The sequence below is a fragment of the Mus caroli genome, chromosome 1 (assembly GCF_900094665.2).
Source record: "Mus caroli chromosome 1, CAROLI_EIJ_v1.1, whole genome shotgun sequence".
NCBI lineage: Eukaryota > Metazoa > Chordata > Mammalia > Rodentia > Muridae > Mus > Mus caroli.
The window spans coordinates 123782208-123797875 of NC_034570.1; the positions used below are offsets into that span (position 1 = coordinate 123782208).

At 51.8% G+C, this 15668-nt stretch overlaps 1 long non-coding RNA gene across 1 annotated transcript in view; it reads left to right on the forward strand.

The window, feature by feature from the left end:
• The window catches only part of LOC110305098, an 18483-nt gene extending 3330 nt beyond the window's left edge, over positions 1-15153 (forward strand). The window contains exon 2 of the long non-coding RNA XR_002379133.1: positions 9902-15153. This is a non-coding gene — a long non-coding RNA (uncharacterized LOC110305098). The remainder of the gene's footprint in view (positions 1-9901) is intronic.
• Positions 15154-15668: the final 515 nt, after the last annotated feature.

The following is a 15668-nucleotide window of genomic DNA, read 5'->3' on the forward strand; positions in this document are numbered from 1 at the left end:
AAAAAAAAAAAAAAAAAAAAAAGAGGGAATCCCTAAAAAACTTGTATTTTCCCGGTGACATGGCTTCGATTCTAGTTCAACCTGGGTTTTCCAGTTTGTGCAGAGTTAAAGAAAGAGTGCCTCACTTGCCCTCAGTGTCGGCTTTCCCAATGGGCAGAGGGCCCCTCTGGGAAGGGCTGAAGGTCAGGGACACTGTAGATCTCTATCCTGGACCCTCTCCCTCCCTCCCTCCCTCCCTCCCTTCCTCCTCTGCTTCCCTGGCACCCACAAGTGCTACTTCAGCCCTGGGTTCTCAGCACATTCTTGTGCTTTTATGTGTTCCGCCTCCACCCACCCCCACTCCACTCCCTTTATTCTCTTCCCCTATCACACTTCCCTCTAGTACAGGGGGTGGGAAAGCCCCAAGAAAGTCTCAGTTTCCTTAGCTGTAACTATGTGTTGACATTACTGGATATAATTAATAGACGCCGGGTACATACACAAGAGTTTCCACTCAGAAAAGATAAGCTCCTTTTACCTATGAGAGATGTTTTAACATTTCCATGTCCCCTCGTCTGCATCTCCTTCATTCAGTTCCTCTGGGCATCTCTGTTCTGCCTTGACCTACCATCCTGCCCCTGCATTTGTCCCCCCACCTCCTTTTTCTTCCCTCTCTTTTTTGGCCCCCGCATACTCTCCCCCAGCGCCTGCCACGGACCACAGCGTTACCCTGACAAGGGCAGGGCAGGGCAGGGCTGATGGCAGTCTCAGCTTCTCATTAGAGGCCCAAGAATGTGTGGAGTCATGAGGGACAATGAGAGTCAGCCACAGGAAGAATGGGGCCTCTGTCAGATGAGAACTTTCCCAAATCCTGGCCTTAGCTGAATGCAACACCTGAGGGTTAAGCAGAGTGTACTCACTCCCGCTTAAGGTAGGCGCCCGAGACAGGCAGCCAGAGCTTTTTACAAACCTACATTTATTTTGTGAGCATGTATGCTTGTGGGCATATGATCCATAATGCACACGTGGAGGCTAGAGGACAATCTGGGGACCAAAGTCAGGCATCGGGCGTGGTAGCAAACAGCTTTAACTACTGAGCCTTCTCACTGCCTCTGGTGTGGCCTCATGAGTCATTTACCCTGGGAATTCTTAGAATTTGGGAGAGATGAGAGCCGGACCTGAGGATGTGTTGAGGCCTGGACAAGGAGTCTATACAGTAGCCTGCGTGTACACAGAATGCATCTTGGGCCACCTGGGCTCAGGCTCCATTCCTAGCAGAGCTGGAGGCTTAAGGGTGAACTCAGAGGGAAGAGACAGCGGAAGTGGCACCTGTGAGAAAGGTTGAAGCCTTGCACTCTCGCTGAACTGTGTCCTTGTACTGCCTTAGAGACAGAGGAAGCAGGCCCCAGGAGGCAGGGTTTTTCCGGCTAAAGTAGGTGGGGCCCATTTGACCTGCCTTCCCTCCCTCAGCCAGGCCCAAACCAGACGCCTTGCCAAAAGGCAGTTACTACCATCTCCACCCCACCAGGTCTTTGGTCCCAGAAACAGCTTCAGGGACCCCCACCCCATTCCAGGGCTTTCTTGGGGCTTGTCAGGTGTGTGCTGGGTCTGGCAGTCAGGACATATTCCAGAAATTAGAAGCCACACTTGAGTTGTCTGAAGAAGGGACAGGATTGAGCAGTGCTGACCTGTGGTTCTGGGACAGGGGAATGGCAGGAACAGGGTGTGTGTGTGTGTGTGTGTGTGTGTGTGTGGTGGGGGGAGTGAGAAGGGAAAGGGCCTGCAGGGAGCTGCCTTGGGTCTCCTGCCAAAAATTAAACCATTAAAAAAAAATGGAGGGGAGCGGCAGGGGAAGGAAGGAGAAAAAGGAGATGGGAGAGGGAGGGAGGGGACCAAACACCCCCTCCACACCAATACCCCGGCAGGGGATGTGAGTAATATCCCTCTGCTTCAGAGGGAGTGAGATCAAAAGCTAGTAGATACAAGAGGTTTGTGCTTCACCGACCAGACAGCCAGAGGCTCAATGAGACCTTTGTTAACCCAGGCCCAAGTCAGAATTGAAGGAATACCTGACTACCCACCCGCCCCCACCAGCCTGGTAGGAGGAGAGGCAGGTCATCAGAGAGTCAAGGCAAGTTGGGCACAGCTAGGCCTAGCCAAGCTTGGGTGGAGGAGGGAGGAGGCCTGGGTTTGGAGGGAGCTGAGGAGTGAGCCTCTGCCAGGGAGGCAGGAAGTGGCTCTTGTGGCATTATAAAGGGAACTGTGTGTGTGTGTGTGTGTGGGGGGGGAGCTTCACCTGGTGAACCTGCCATCCCAGGCCCCTGGTTTCTTGCAGGGGGACTGGACATTTGGCCTCAAGCACACAGCTTTCTGTAGGTCTGGGATTCTGGGGTCAGAGAAAAGGACAGGCTATGGAAGTAAGGATTGGTGAGCCAAGAGTTCAAGTGTGGAACTGGTGGGTGCCCTCCTGTTTGACATTCAGGTAGGATGAGTCTGGGGTGTGTGTGTGTGTGTGTGTGTGTGTGTGTGTGTGTGTGTTGTACTGTTGGTGTCCAGTGGGAGTTCAATTAGGAGGGTGGTGGCCTCACCATGCTGTTTCAGAGAGCCTCTGGCATACCTGGCACAGGTTGGGGCTAGGACTAAAGTGGGTGCTAGCTACTTCTTGAAAGGGAAATGTTCTGAGCCGGACCCCGCCCATTGAAGGTCCCTGGGAGAGAGCCATCCAGGTTGAGTCTGGAGGTCTGAGTTCCCCTGAGGCTTCCCTGGTTTTACATGCTTTGGGGGCAGATGCTTATAGCCGACCCACAGTAGGAGAGGGGACAGGAAACTCACCTGTATTTAGAATATACTTTCCTTAGGGTCCTGAGACCTTGATAAGTCCTCTCCCCCAGCTCACCAGATGGATTGCTCAAAGGTGGCTGCCCTTAGCTGGTGGGGATTTCAGCCTTGGCAGGCCCTTTCTCAAACTACTAAGTCTAGAGCAGCGTTTCCCAACCTGTGAGTTGTAGGTCGCCTATCTTACTAGTAGCAAAATTGCAGTTACAAAGTAGCAGTGAAAAATAATTTTATGGTTGGGGGTCACCGCAACAGGGGGAACTGTATTAAGGGGTTTCAGCTTTAGGAAGTTTGAGGACCACTGTTTTAGAAAATGGTGTAGAAAACTCTCTGCACCAATTTGGGAAGCTTGGGACACCCAAAAATGGGCGGGGTATGGGGGGGAGCTCAACACTGGGTCCTCCTCTAAGCAAAGCACACTGCGGCAATGAAAGGGTTAATTACGCCTTTTACGCCCTCCCCTCCCCAAGGAGCCCACTATGGGGCCTGGGCGTCTTGAAAGGATTGCCCTTATTTGCTAGAGGAGAGGGCAGTTAGGGACCTGGGAGGGGGCTGGATGCTAATTAGAGGAATCTGAGGAGGTCCTTTATGGCCAGGAAGCCGCACCTCCCCATACCCACCACGAGGGCCATTGTGTGAGGCCTTTGAAGGACTGGACTGGAAACTCATTACTGCTGTAGCTTTAGTGTTCTTGGGGCCCACCAGGTGGTGGGAGATGGTGAGAGAATGCGCTCTGTGGGGGGAGGCCAGGTCGGGAGGAGGGAGGTGTGAGATTCCCCAGTTTCCTGCTTTTTTAAAGATTGCTGCCACTGGACCCCTCCGCTCTGCTGTGGCCTATGGCTTTTCATTCCTATGTGATTGCTGTTCCGAACTCATGTAGGGCTAAAAGCCATGGGCTACAGTGAGGGGCAAGCTCCTGCACAGCTTCTCATCCCTAAGGACCAGCCACAGAGGGTACCAGAGGGAGGGGCCGCCATTGCTAGGAACTCCTGGTTTGGGGCTAGTCTGTGTGATCTTAGTCACATGTCACTTATCTGTCAGGCCCCTTCGTACTGAAGGGTTAGGCTGATGAGCCTACTGGGTGAGACAGAAGTAAGGTCTTATTTAGGGCTTTTTCCTCTTCCCAAGTTTTTGAGGCCTGGCTTAGTGGAGATGTGGGGCTGGTACAGCCTCGGTGTCTTGGATCTCTCTTCTGTCCAGCCACAATCTACTTCTTGGTCTTGGTCTTCCTCCTCCCTCTGTGCAGCTCCAGATCCTACTTGCTCTGGTCCACCAGGGCTCTTTCGAGACCGAAATGAGAATTCAGGCCAGCTACGCTGGTGGTGCGGTAGCAGCAGTGTGTTCCAGAATAAATCTAGGAAGTCCATGGCTCACCTGGGCACCATGCTGGAGCCCTGAGTCCCAGCTTCCGGCCCTTACCCTGAGGACCTGTGCCTTTCCTGTTCCCTCGGGCTGGGACCTCAGCCTTCCTTGCTTCTTCCACCAACCTGGTTCTATCCCCACTCTGAAACCGGCATGACTCCGTTCGTCCCTTCAATCCTGAAAAACTTCACAAATGGAGATAAAACACGCAGTTTGGCTGGAATGGCAAGGGAATCACCCCACCTACACTGGGCTCCCCCATTCCAGCTCCAGCTTGCCTGACATAGACCACTGAGGGAGCATGGCACGCCGTGTATGTTCTTCAGCATCTGGAGGCAGCTTACTTCCTTGTCTTATTTAGGTTGGGTTTTCCTATCCCCAATTAGCATTTACCAAGTGCCTACCACATACCACAACTCTAGCCTACTTGCCTAAATTGCCGTTTGGTCACCAAGACAGCCCTATTTATTGTTAGCCCATTTTATTTATGGGAAATCTAAAACACAAGGTCAGCTGGGAAACTGCCCCGGCACATATGGCTAATAAGATGCGGAGCTGGGAATCGAACCCAGATTCTCCGTGCCGGAACCCACCCGGTGGTCTTATGCCGTGCTCTCGGGAATCAAAGCAGTGTGTCAGGAATGCCCTGGGTCTGGGCTGTGCTGTGTGCGTGAGGGCTTCTTCCGCAGAGGCCCGTGGGTGGATGCGTTACCTTGAATTTTACCCAGTTCCACCGCTCGTTAGATATGCCTGTTTTTCTTTATCCAAGGTGGGCAGACGGGTAAGTCAGAACAACAGAAGGAAAGCATATGCCCACACCAGCTGGAGTTTCACTGTGGCTGAGTCAGGCTACTTACCCACATGGCTAGGTTTGGAAAGAGTCAGGGGTGCCTAGCCCATGACCCAGCCCCCTCTCTGGAGTTGGCCATGGTTTGGTATTTTTTGTTTTTGTTTTGTTTCTTGTTTTTATTCTGCTCTAGGAACCTATTGTTTTCACTTCTCTCTGCCTGCTGCCAGTTTCCTAATTGGAACGCCAGGGCAGAAGACTCACCTCCCCTGCCCTCTGCCTCTGGGCCTGCCTCAGGAATCCTGTTTCAGTTTGTCCAGGAAAGCCTCAGCATCGAGTAGGGGGACAAGTGAACATGAACGGGAACGGCTTCAAAGGAAGATTCTACCTTGTGTGAAGGCACTTAGTAGGACTGTACAATAAATCTTATGGGAAGAAATGGTGACCTGGGGGGAAAAGGTGAGAGATAGCCCCCTTCTAGCCTGGGGCTAGGGGGTGGGCGCTGGGCTGGGCTAGCAGGCTCCTCTGCAGTCTCTGCACCTTGCCATTATGGGTGGGGCTGGCTTGGAGAAGATCCGCAATGGCGCATCTCCCATAATTGTTGAGATCCTCGGAATAGGCAAGCTGGCCTCATGCCCTCTTTCCCTGAGGATTCACAGAGCAGCCCTGCGTCTGTCCTGTTCCTGCCTGCAGACAGCTGAAACCAAAAATATCATAACTGAGCAATCTAGTCTCCTACAGTATCTGCTCGACTCAGCCTGAGGCTCCCCTAGGGAGACGGGTCCATGTTTAAGGACACTGAGAACCGGGCGATTTTCTTTGGTATTTGTCCGTTTCTAGTGGTATTTGTCCGTTTCTAGTGGAAATGGAATTTGATGGCTAAGCTTCATTTCTAAATGCAAAGAAGATTGGAAAGATTGCTGGCTGGTTCCCTCTTTTTAGGGGATAAGACCTTCTACGTCAGGTTCCTGACTCCTCCTCTCCAGCCAGGAGTCAGCGGTAAGCTCTGCTGACCCCTGACTCGGGGTGCAATGACATTATTGTTATCCTGATCCTTACTCCCAGCTACCATGCCCTCTTAGTCCCTCAGAACAGCTCTCTGTCCTTGTAGGGACCACTTGGCTGTCCTTGTAGTCTTGAGGAGGGGGCTTTTTTTTTTTTCAATAAGTAGACAAGCAAGCTATTAGGAGGAGGGAAGGCAGACCAGGTACTGCGGCCTCTACAGGCCAAGGGAGGCAGAGAGGCCTTGGATCCCAGATTCATGGTGCTCCTCTCACAATCTAAGAAAGGGTTAACTTCCAAGGAGAACACGGGCTTCTCCAGAGGAGTGCCCTGTGCCCAGCTTGGCAGATGGCAGCCTTGGGAAGAGGTCCTGGGATCTGTAGTTTGTGCCATCACCCACCCTGGGTCTGCCTGTTTATCAACACTGCCTTGCAGACTACAGTTCCCAGAAACCTGGAGGCCAGGCTTTGGGGGAAGGGGTGGGTGTGAAACACAGAGCTGGCTGGGGAGAGGGGAGGGAGGAGGTGGGGGAAAACCCAATTCACCCCCTTCCTTTTGAATTCTTTCTCCTGGTGTGTCTGCTGCACCGCCCGAGCTAATCCCCAAATCCGGTCTCCTAAACTGCAGCTGCTTCCCTTTGCAGGGATGAATGGCTCTGGGAGGGAAGGTGAATTCATATTTTAATTACCTAGGCTCGGGTGTGGAGGGCACAGGGGAGGGGGTAGAGGGTTCTGCATTGTTTGCCCGGGCCGAGACACCCCTCCTAACTGACTCACTTCGGCTGGTTACCTGGGGTGGGTCTTGTTGGAAGTACTTCAGCTCCTGCCCTTGGAGGTGTGTGTGTATGTGTGTGTGTGTGGGGGGGGGGGGTCAGGGTGGGAGAAACAATTGTTAAAGATTCCTGGCTTGTCCCAACATCTGAATATCATACATCCCCTATCCCCCACTTCGATGGGGGACATTACCAAAATTCTACAGACATTGGGGAATTTTACATCTGCCAGCTTGCAGCCCCTGCCTCCTCTTCCCTGGAGAAGTGCTTTCTTGTCCCTGGGTTCCTCCACTCATTCAGCCTCTCCGGACTCCCTCACTTTTCCTTGAGTTGGAAGGGTGGTAGGAAAGAATAGCTAAGAGAAATGTGGGGTGAAGGCCAAGAGCAGGCTGGGGTGAGTAGTGAGGCTGGGGACCTATAAGTAGCTCGGGAGGGTGAATGCTCTGGGACTTGGCAGAGGGACATCCTGGCCTATAGACCCCAGACCATCCTGAAGTGAGCTGGAACGAGCCAGCGGGGGGGGGGGGGTACTAGGAGCATTGGCCAGCATCAGCCCCCTCCTTCACTTTGCAGCTTCCCAGAGCTCTTTGTCCGTTCCCTACCCACTCTTGGACTGTGGCTTGAGTGAGAAGAGTCGGGGGGAGGGGGCTCCCACTGGAGCACAGATGAGAAGGACTACTCCAGGCTCTATCTGACCCAGTGGAGGGGTCGTGAGATCTTACTTCTCCGGGAGGCCCTCCAGCCTGTGATGGAAGTAAAGATTTCTGCCAAATGTGGAGAATGTGATAGGGTAGGGCAGACATTTGGTAGCAGGGCCCTCAGGTCCCTGCTGTGGGGGCCTCTGGAGAGAAGAAATGAGGCCACAGTACTTATGTACACTGACATGGAATTATTTGCCCCGTGCCTTTTCCCCACTTTGGGGACTGAGTCTAGTGACCTTTGTGCCCAGACATCTAGGGCTGGGAGTTGTACCCCCCAATATGAGACCCCTAGCAGGGTGACAAGGAGAAGCCACAGGACTTAAGAGCCAAGAACGGGTGGCTCTCTCTCTGCCTTGTTCTTGCTGCCTTTGGGAGCAAAGGGCTTAGGAATCCCTCTAAGCAGCCACACAGCAACCCAGCTCCGGAGAGACTTCTTCTAAAGCATCCTTCCTGTGCCAGATAAACCCTTGCTCTTCTTCCACCTGCTCTAACGTACTCCAAGGGGGAAAATGGGCAAACACTTAGTGTTTTCATCACCCTCTAAGGACTCTGGGCAGGAGCAGGCATCAAAGGGGAAGGAGTGTGAAGAGGATCTTGGTGCCCTGTGTCTAAGAGCCTGGGAGACTGGACTTGATTTGGGGCCGGAATGGTGGAAAATGTTGCAAGAGCAGGTCTCTTCCCTAGGCAGCCTGTGCCCTTTGTTGTATGTGTCCATTGCTGGTTTTGATTTCTGACGATTTGAGAGCACTTTCTGGATCATACCCTTTATATACACCCCAGCATGGAGTATGTGCATTACAGATACTGATGACAAGGGATCCCTGCCAGCTCTCCCTCTCCTCCAGATCTAGCTAAGGCTCCCAGTGCCCAAGTATTCCCTTACGTTTGGTCTCTAAATGTCAAGCCTTCACTAGCCTTCTGGTATACAGAAAATAAGAACTGAAGGTCCAGAGAGATATAGCTACTTCCCAGGATAACAGTGTGCCCACCTCAGAGTCAATAATAGGCCTTGGCATGGACACCACCCTACCTCGGGTTTGTCATGAGAGGGATCCAGAGATTGCCGTGGTAGATAGATCTAGAAATATAGTAGTTGTGTCTCGGTTCTATCTATATATATCCTAGAGACTTCTCTCTGTTCACTATATATACTCCACCAGAGTGGGTGTGTAAGTGGTGCTGGAAAGCAGGTTATTAAATAGCAGCCTGCCTTCCTACCCATGCTGACTCAAGCTGGGCCTCTTGCCCATCCAGCTGGTCACTGGAAATGCAGTCTCCCTATTAATTACAGTGATTGGATTTATTACCCAGGGACTGGGGGTAGATCCCGGCTGGACCAGCTCTATAGCAGACATTCAGCTGTGTAGGAAAAGCACATTGGTCGTGTGCCCCGAAGGAGTTCCTCAGGACAGATACTCACCACATGGATCATGCCGGGTTCCTCAAGAAATGGGGTAGCCACTTCACAGGTGTGCCTTGACTGAGGCATGGCACTAACTGGGCCCTTTCTGCTGGAGATGGGGGTGCCTTGTTCTTCACTATTCCAAACCCTCTGCCCTAGCTCACCCACTTTTCCCCCCATGTTTTTCCTAGACAGAGGAGTCATTCACACTATTGCTAGTGTGTTGGTCTGACCTCTGGGTAGGGTGCCTGCCTTCCTGTTCCAAGCTGCCCTGCCTGAGATGACCAGAAGGCATCTCTGTTTTTCTTACAGTAGGATTGCTTAGGGACAGCAAGGACAGAGACATGCAAGCGGTGGCCATGTAGATGAAAACCACAAGGAGAATGGGGACGAGTGTCTAAGAGGCATGCTTCCCAGACTCCCGTGTTCCACCTCAGGCTGACCTCAGCCTCTACCTTCTCCCCAGGGTGAAAAGGTGTTCCATTCTCCCTGCCTTTTATGCAGTACAGGAGCTAAATACAAAGCCCGTTGGCTGAAGACCCTCTCTTCACTACCTGGTTTCTTACATAACCAGGCTGGCTTTAGAGGGACTGTTTGCTACCTTGTTTTTGTCCCTTACAGAGTTCTCTAAGAGTGCCACACAACGTGGGAGTGTTGAGGAAGGACGGGGTCTGAGACTCCATTCTAGAGGTCTAAGCAGAGGCTCCCTCTTTCTGTTAAGTCCTGCATCTGGATTGTTGACTGCGCCGCCTCAAGAATCAAGCGGACACTCCGCTCACCAGCACCGGATCCTGGAACCTGCATGAAATGACACGTCCAGGGAGTGTTGTAAGCTTGTTTCCCATTCCTGAGCCGCTGCTGTGTGGGTCTGTCTGAGGTGAGGCAGAAGGCTTGGAACAACACAGGTTTCAGGAAAGGAGGAGCTGAGGTTTGGTGATGGAACCAATGGTAGGACAGGCAGCAGCCTCAGGGAGCCCAGAGGCTTCTGGGAATGATAACCCCAGCTTACTTCTCTCTCTCTCTGAATCTCTCCCATTCTTCTACCCTGTCTTTCCCTACAGACATCTGGTGAGCATTCCCCTGCCCGGCCCAGGGCATGCCCCAGTTCACTTTCGCCTGTTTCTGTGGTCTTCACGGCTTCTGCAAGATGAAGAGGAAGAAGGACGAAGTTCACAGAGAGAGGGAGACAGTGGTGTGAGGAGAACCAGGGTCTCCCTTGTCAGTTTCCAGTGGATCTGAGCCTAAGGCTGCTGTGGTGCTCAGAGCGTGTGTCTTCCATCTTTATTTAACTGGTACCTGACCAACCTGAGGACATCAGCCTTCTTGTGCCCACCCCTGTTAGCTACCAATCTTTTGTGCTCCTGGAGAGGCCTCAGTTACACAAGGGTTTTCCCAGGATCTGCCACTTGCCTTCTGGAGACTGGACAGCCTCCCTAGGATCAAGGAATGAAACTTTGGGGCTCTTCTCAGGGGACCCCTCCCATGAAGCTTATGCGGCCTTGGGAGAGGAGAGCAGTTGCTAAACAGCAAAGTAACTGTTTTTGCAGACCTTGGAGGGTTTGATGTATGCGACACCACCATCAAACACAAGATGGAGTCTATGCTGGGGCCCCAGGGTCTTAGCCCTTTCTTTGCATCCTCTTGGGCCAGGTGGGCCAGGACTGAGATGGAGGACCGAACTAGACATTTGAAGGGTCAGGCAGTAGAAGGCTCTTCTGTGTGTCTGGCCCTGACCTACCAGTTTCATGAAGCCCTCAGTTCTTTGTCAGCACACAGATGTGGGGAGACCTTTCCTCAGGCACTAAGCCCCTCAGGGACTGTCCCTAGAGCTCGGCCACACCACTGATCCCATTTTGTTTACTCACACCCTGCCTCGTTCCCTTCTGTCCTTGGGAAGCTGGAGTGGCTATTATGTTGGCACAGCGCACCTTCTGAGCACAGGGAATTCTAGGACTGTCCTAGACTTTCCCCCTCATCTTCCCAGTCCCGTGTCACCTCCTTCTTCAGGAGCTCGTGGCCATTTTTAGGAGCTCAGAAGCAAAAGCATTTCCTTCCTTTCCCTTCCTCCCTCTCTCCTTCCTTCCCTGGCTTTGTCATTGTGCTTGTGTCTCTTGGGTGCTAGAGGAAGAGGTGGGGATTACGAACCAACTCTTAGCAGCAGGGAGCAGCTTCTGGTCTGCTAGCCTGCCGCCCTCCTCACTGGGACAAGCAGTTCTGCATACAAGGGAGATGTCACATTCCCACCACCGTCAGGGTCAAAGATGGAGGAAGGTCTGGACTCAGCGAGAGACTCTGAGTAAACAGGGAAGGGTGTTTCTTGGGCTTTCTGCAGATTTGCTGGGATCAAGGTTGTCTTGGTGGAGCCTGAGCTGCTAGCTTCTTCTCTGCTATTCTCCACTGGCTTTTTCGCCTCTGCCTTCCCACCTGAACCACCTACTGTCTGTTATTTGCCTTTATATTCAAAGATTTATAAACAAATCCTTCCCTCAGGGAAATAGCAAGCTTCTGCAGTAAAGGCCAGTGGAGGTCACAAAGAATAAAGCAAACTTTCCAGATTCTTTGTCCTCTGAGATGACAGAGGCCTTGGGTGAGGCAGAAATGGCAGAAAAGCTTCAGGGGGCTAACTTTGCTACAGAAACCAGAGATTCCCCCCCCCCGCCCCCCTCCAGTGTTGCTAGCTGCAGGCTGCCTTCAAGGCTGCAATCAGAGAAGTCTCTCTGGAACTGGAGGGTGAAATCATATCCCTGTCACTAAGAAGCGTTGGGTGTTATGTCCCAACCACATAGGCTCACCCAGAGGACAGTCAGATAACAGAGAACTAAGGTCTGGGAGGAGACAGCAAAGGGCAGCAGGCCTGTGCTTACTTCCCAGGCTTTGGCAGGGAGGCAGCCCCAGGGGTTGGCAGGAAGCTGGCGCAGGGAGCTGCTTCCCCCACATGCCCTTGGTATGGTAGAGACACTAGATATCTTGAGCCCTTGCTATAGGAACATGGGAGATTCAAGGTTTTTTAAGTGTAGGCCCCACCACTGCTCGCAGACCCAATGTCCTTGCTCTCTTCATCCAGGGTAAGCTGTGTAGCCACGCTGTAGCAGGCCTGGCCTGAGCAGGAGGGAGGAACAGCAACTTGCAAACACACGCGTTGTTTTGACTGTTGGAGATGGGGATTCTGTTCTCAGCATCTAGGAAGCAGCTGGAAACCCGTTTCCAGTTCTGCATCTGGTGGGTTCAGTCGATTTTGTATTATCTGTTTAAAGTCCCCTCCACTCTGCCTGAGGGAAGCCCAGCCCATGGATCCTTTTAGGATCTACTTCAGTGGCCCTGTACTCTTAGGGTGAGGCAGGTGTGCATACCTTCCATTCTTACAGCTTGACACTCATCCTTAGAGGGTGGAGACCCTGTTCCAACTTAAACAGGGATTCCACCTCTTGGGCTACAGAACTAGTCAGTGAGAGCGGTGTATAGATGGCTTGTGGGGTCACTGGGACTTGAGTGTCTTCTAAGACGCTGGTCCAGGATGCCCAAGGGCTTCTTGTCTCAGGTGAAAGATAGTTAATCAGAATGTCATTTCCTGTCTCTGCTCCTAAGGGAGGCAGGCATTTTGAATGTATGGATCCATAGAAATCAATAGAGAAATTGCTATTTTTTTTTAAGAAGAGAATTTTAAAAAGCAATAATTTAACTGAAGTAGACATGCAATGTAAGGAACCCTGAGCCAAGAGCAGGTCTCCTGGGTTCGGGCTCTGCTTGAGTGCCAGTGATACTGTGACATTGGATGAGTCAGGCCTCATTTCTGGGACTGGTTTCTTCAGCTATAAAGGGGATTGCGCTGGTCTCCACTGAGGCCAGTTCTTTGTGGAATGTCAGGCATCCTATGCCCCAGAGGATGTGTTCTGAGTAACGGGCAGATCTGAAGTGGTGGAATGTGCGGGAAAGCCTAGATCAGAGCTTCTACAATGTTCCTCCAGGGAGGGCTGGGACATCTTTCCTCCCTCCTGGATAGACTCAAGGGGGTAGTCTGTAGCTGGCACTGACTTCAGGCCCTGACAGTTGCTGTCTTTGGATTCTACTATGGCTCAGTTGCTGAAGAGATTCAGAAGAGCCTGACTCCTGCTTGGGTTCACTTTGTACAGCGGGCCATCGCTAAGATGATGGAACCATTCTCCCCCACTCCTCCAATGGGATTTGTACAGCAGTGACTGGATGGGAGGTGATGCTGTCTGCATGGGACAGTACAGATTTCCTCTTCCCCTGTCACTCCCTGGGCACTGACTACGATTGACCAAAGAAACTGCTTCCTCTTTCCCAAGGATGGGTCCTACACCTGCCCTCCCTACCCCACGTGAAAGGCGCCTTGTGTTGGATGAAGCCAGACATGGCCGAAGCTTAGAGATGGACCCTTGGACCCTTTTTCCCAACCAAAAAGGCAGGCTTTCACCCGGAAAGGGAGTCTGGACTGCTGCATCCAATAGTCTCGTAGCTGCTGCTCCAGGAGGTCCACCATTCACCCTGACGGTTGCTGCTGTGCCTGGCAAGTCATTGGGCTGACTGCACCTCAGAAACCAGAGGTTCCTTTTCTAGGGAAGAACTGCTGCATCTTCAGTACACAAGGAAGACCAGTCATAGCTACCACCTCCGTCGCCTGGTCCTGATGTGAGCCTTCAGTGTGCAATATGTGCTGCTAGCCAGTCTAACACCAGGATGCCTGGCTTGTCAGAACAAGTCCCCCATAACCACTGGTACCCCCAGACCAGTTAGATTTAGTAGGTACCCACCATGAATGCTAGGGTTACTGCACAGGCCCCTTCTCTAGATTCTTGTGTGAAACCATTGGCTCCTCAACAAGCAGAAAGGGAAGGCAGGAGAGAAGACCATCCACAAGTGGAGTGAGCCAGGAGCTGCTCAAAGCATTTACACCAAAGAAAACATTTCAGAAGCCAGGGACCCTGTAACTCGAGCCCTGGCAGAAGGAGCCAGGGTCTGAAACCCAAGGGGTTTCCTAGTGGGCTTCTGGTCAGTTCCCTTCCCTGCAGGAGCAGTCTCCTCCCTTAGTTCATTCCTGCATTCCCTCCGAGGGGCGGGAGGAATGCCAGCAGGGGAGATGGCAGGACCTAGACACATCCTCAGGACTCTCCCAGCCTCCCTTGCCATGGCAACGCTGCTATTTTTATCCTGTTGTTCATGATGCTCAAAGCTCTGACTTTCTCTGTTCCAGAGAGCCCAGCTGCCTTCTGCCCCCATCCCTCAGCATAGCACCTTCTCGAAGAGGCAAAGGGGTAAGGAAGAAAGGGGGGACACATTTAAGTCTTCCTTCTCTAGAGGGACCTATTTGGTTTGCTGGCTTAAATAACCAGTTTTGGGTTTTCTGAGAGGTCTGAACTATGATCAAGTAGGAAGGGCCACTGCTGGGGTGCCTTCCCAGTGAGCCCTGACATGCACTGCTGCCTCTTTTGGGAACACCTGAGGTTCTGAGGAATGTCCTGTTGGCATAAGCAATACATAAAGTACTCTGCTTGGCCAGTTAGCAGTCAGATAACTTGATGTTGCTGTGGAATTTAAGCTACTTCTCCTCTATCCCTCTACCAAGGAGCCAGGACATATACACTTGCATCTTTGTCCAATTATTCTACCCAAAGCAAGGCAGCATATCATCCCCAGGCTAGAAAGCAGACTCCCTCCAGTTTAGCCATATTCCGACGAGGTCCCACCTCCATACCCCTGCAAGGGGCTAGGGATGAAGCCCAGGGCCACAGAACCACTAGGCAAATGCTCTCCCACTGAGTTCCATCTCTAGCCTGGAGCACACTGCTTTTGAAGGCTGCATTTAGTGAAAGGCATTCTTTAGCTGTTCTTTCTGCCACCCTTCCATTGCCCAGCCTTTACCTGTCTTCTTGTGTCCCAACTTCCACTACACTGGCAGGGAATCCCTGAGAATCACTGGTGCTAATGGTCTCCATCTATACTCTCCTTTGTTGATCTGTGGGGTGTGAACTCAGCATGTGGGGTGGCTGGGCTATGGGGTACATTCTATGTATATCCCCAACACCTCTACCCAGGAAGCAGGTCCGGGTCTTAACCCAGCAAAGCACCAATCTACATCTTGTTAACCTTTGCTTCGGTTGAGTTGGCTCCTGAATGGTTGTTTTCCTAGGGTGGCTGAGACCCATTTACTAAGCCTCGTTGGTTTTATTTTGGCTCTAGCTGCACAGTTTCCGAAATCTATGCATCTGGAGTAAGCATTTTCTGGTCGCCACTGAAAAGCATGCTGGCAGATTCTGCTCCGATAATTGCTGTAATAAACACACTTTATTACGTCCCTTTGCAGCAAGTGAATTATGTTGTCAAGGCATGTGGGTTATCTGTGTTGATTTCACACTATAATGCATAGCAGAAGCCAAACTCGTTCGTACTGATCTGAGAAGAGGGAGAATGAAGCTGTGTAGGAAAGTCAGGAGTGTGTGCACAGGTGAGGAGACCTGGGGGACACCGAAGGCCCTGGTACTATGAGCCTCATTTATACTGTCTATAAACTGAGAAAAGCCAGCCTCCTGCCTCCTAGCATCTCAGGAAACTAGTGGGTCTCGAGCTGGAGAGCGGTAATGGTTTAGAACTGCCCTATGGTCTCACGGCTTACAGCTACTTTAATATAAAAATAAAGATCTTTACTTGGGCTTCTCAGAACTATTGACAGAATGCGTGATTGTCGGTCTTGCAAGGAAAGAAAGTCTGAGCTGCATTCAGAACAAAGATTACCAGGTGTTATGAATTATATATCAATAGAGCTCTAAAAAGGATGGAGGCAAAGAAATAAAAAAAAAAAGCCGGGCGTGG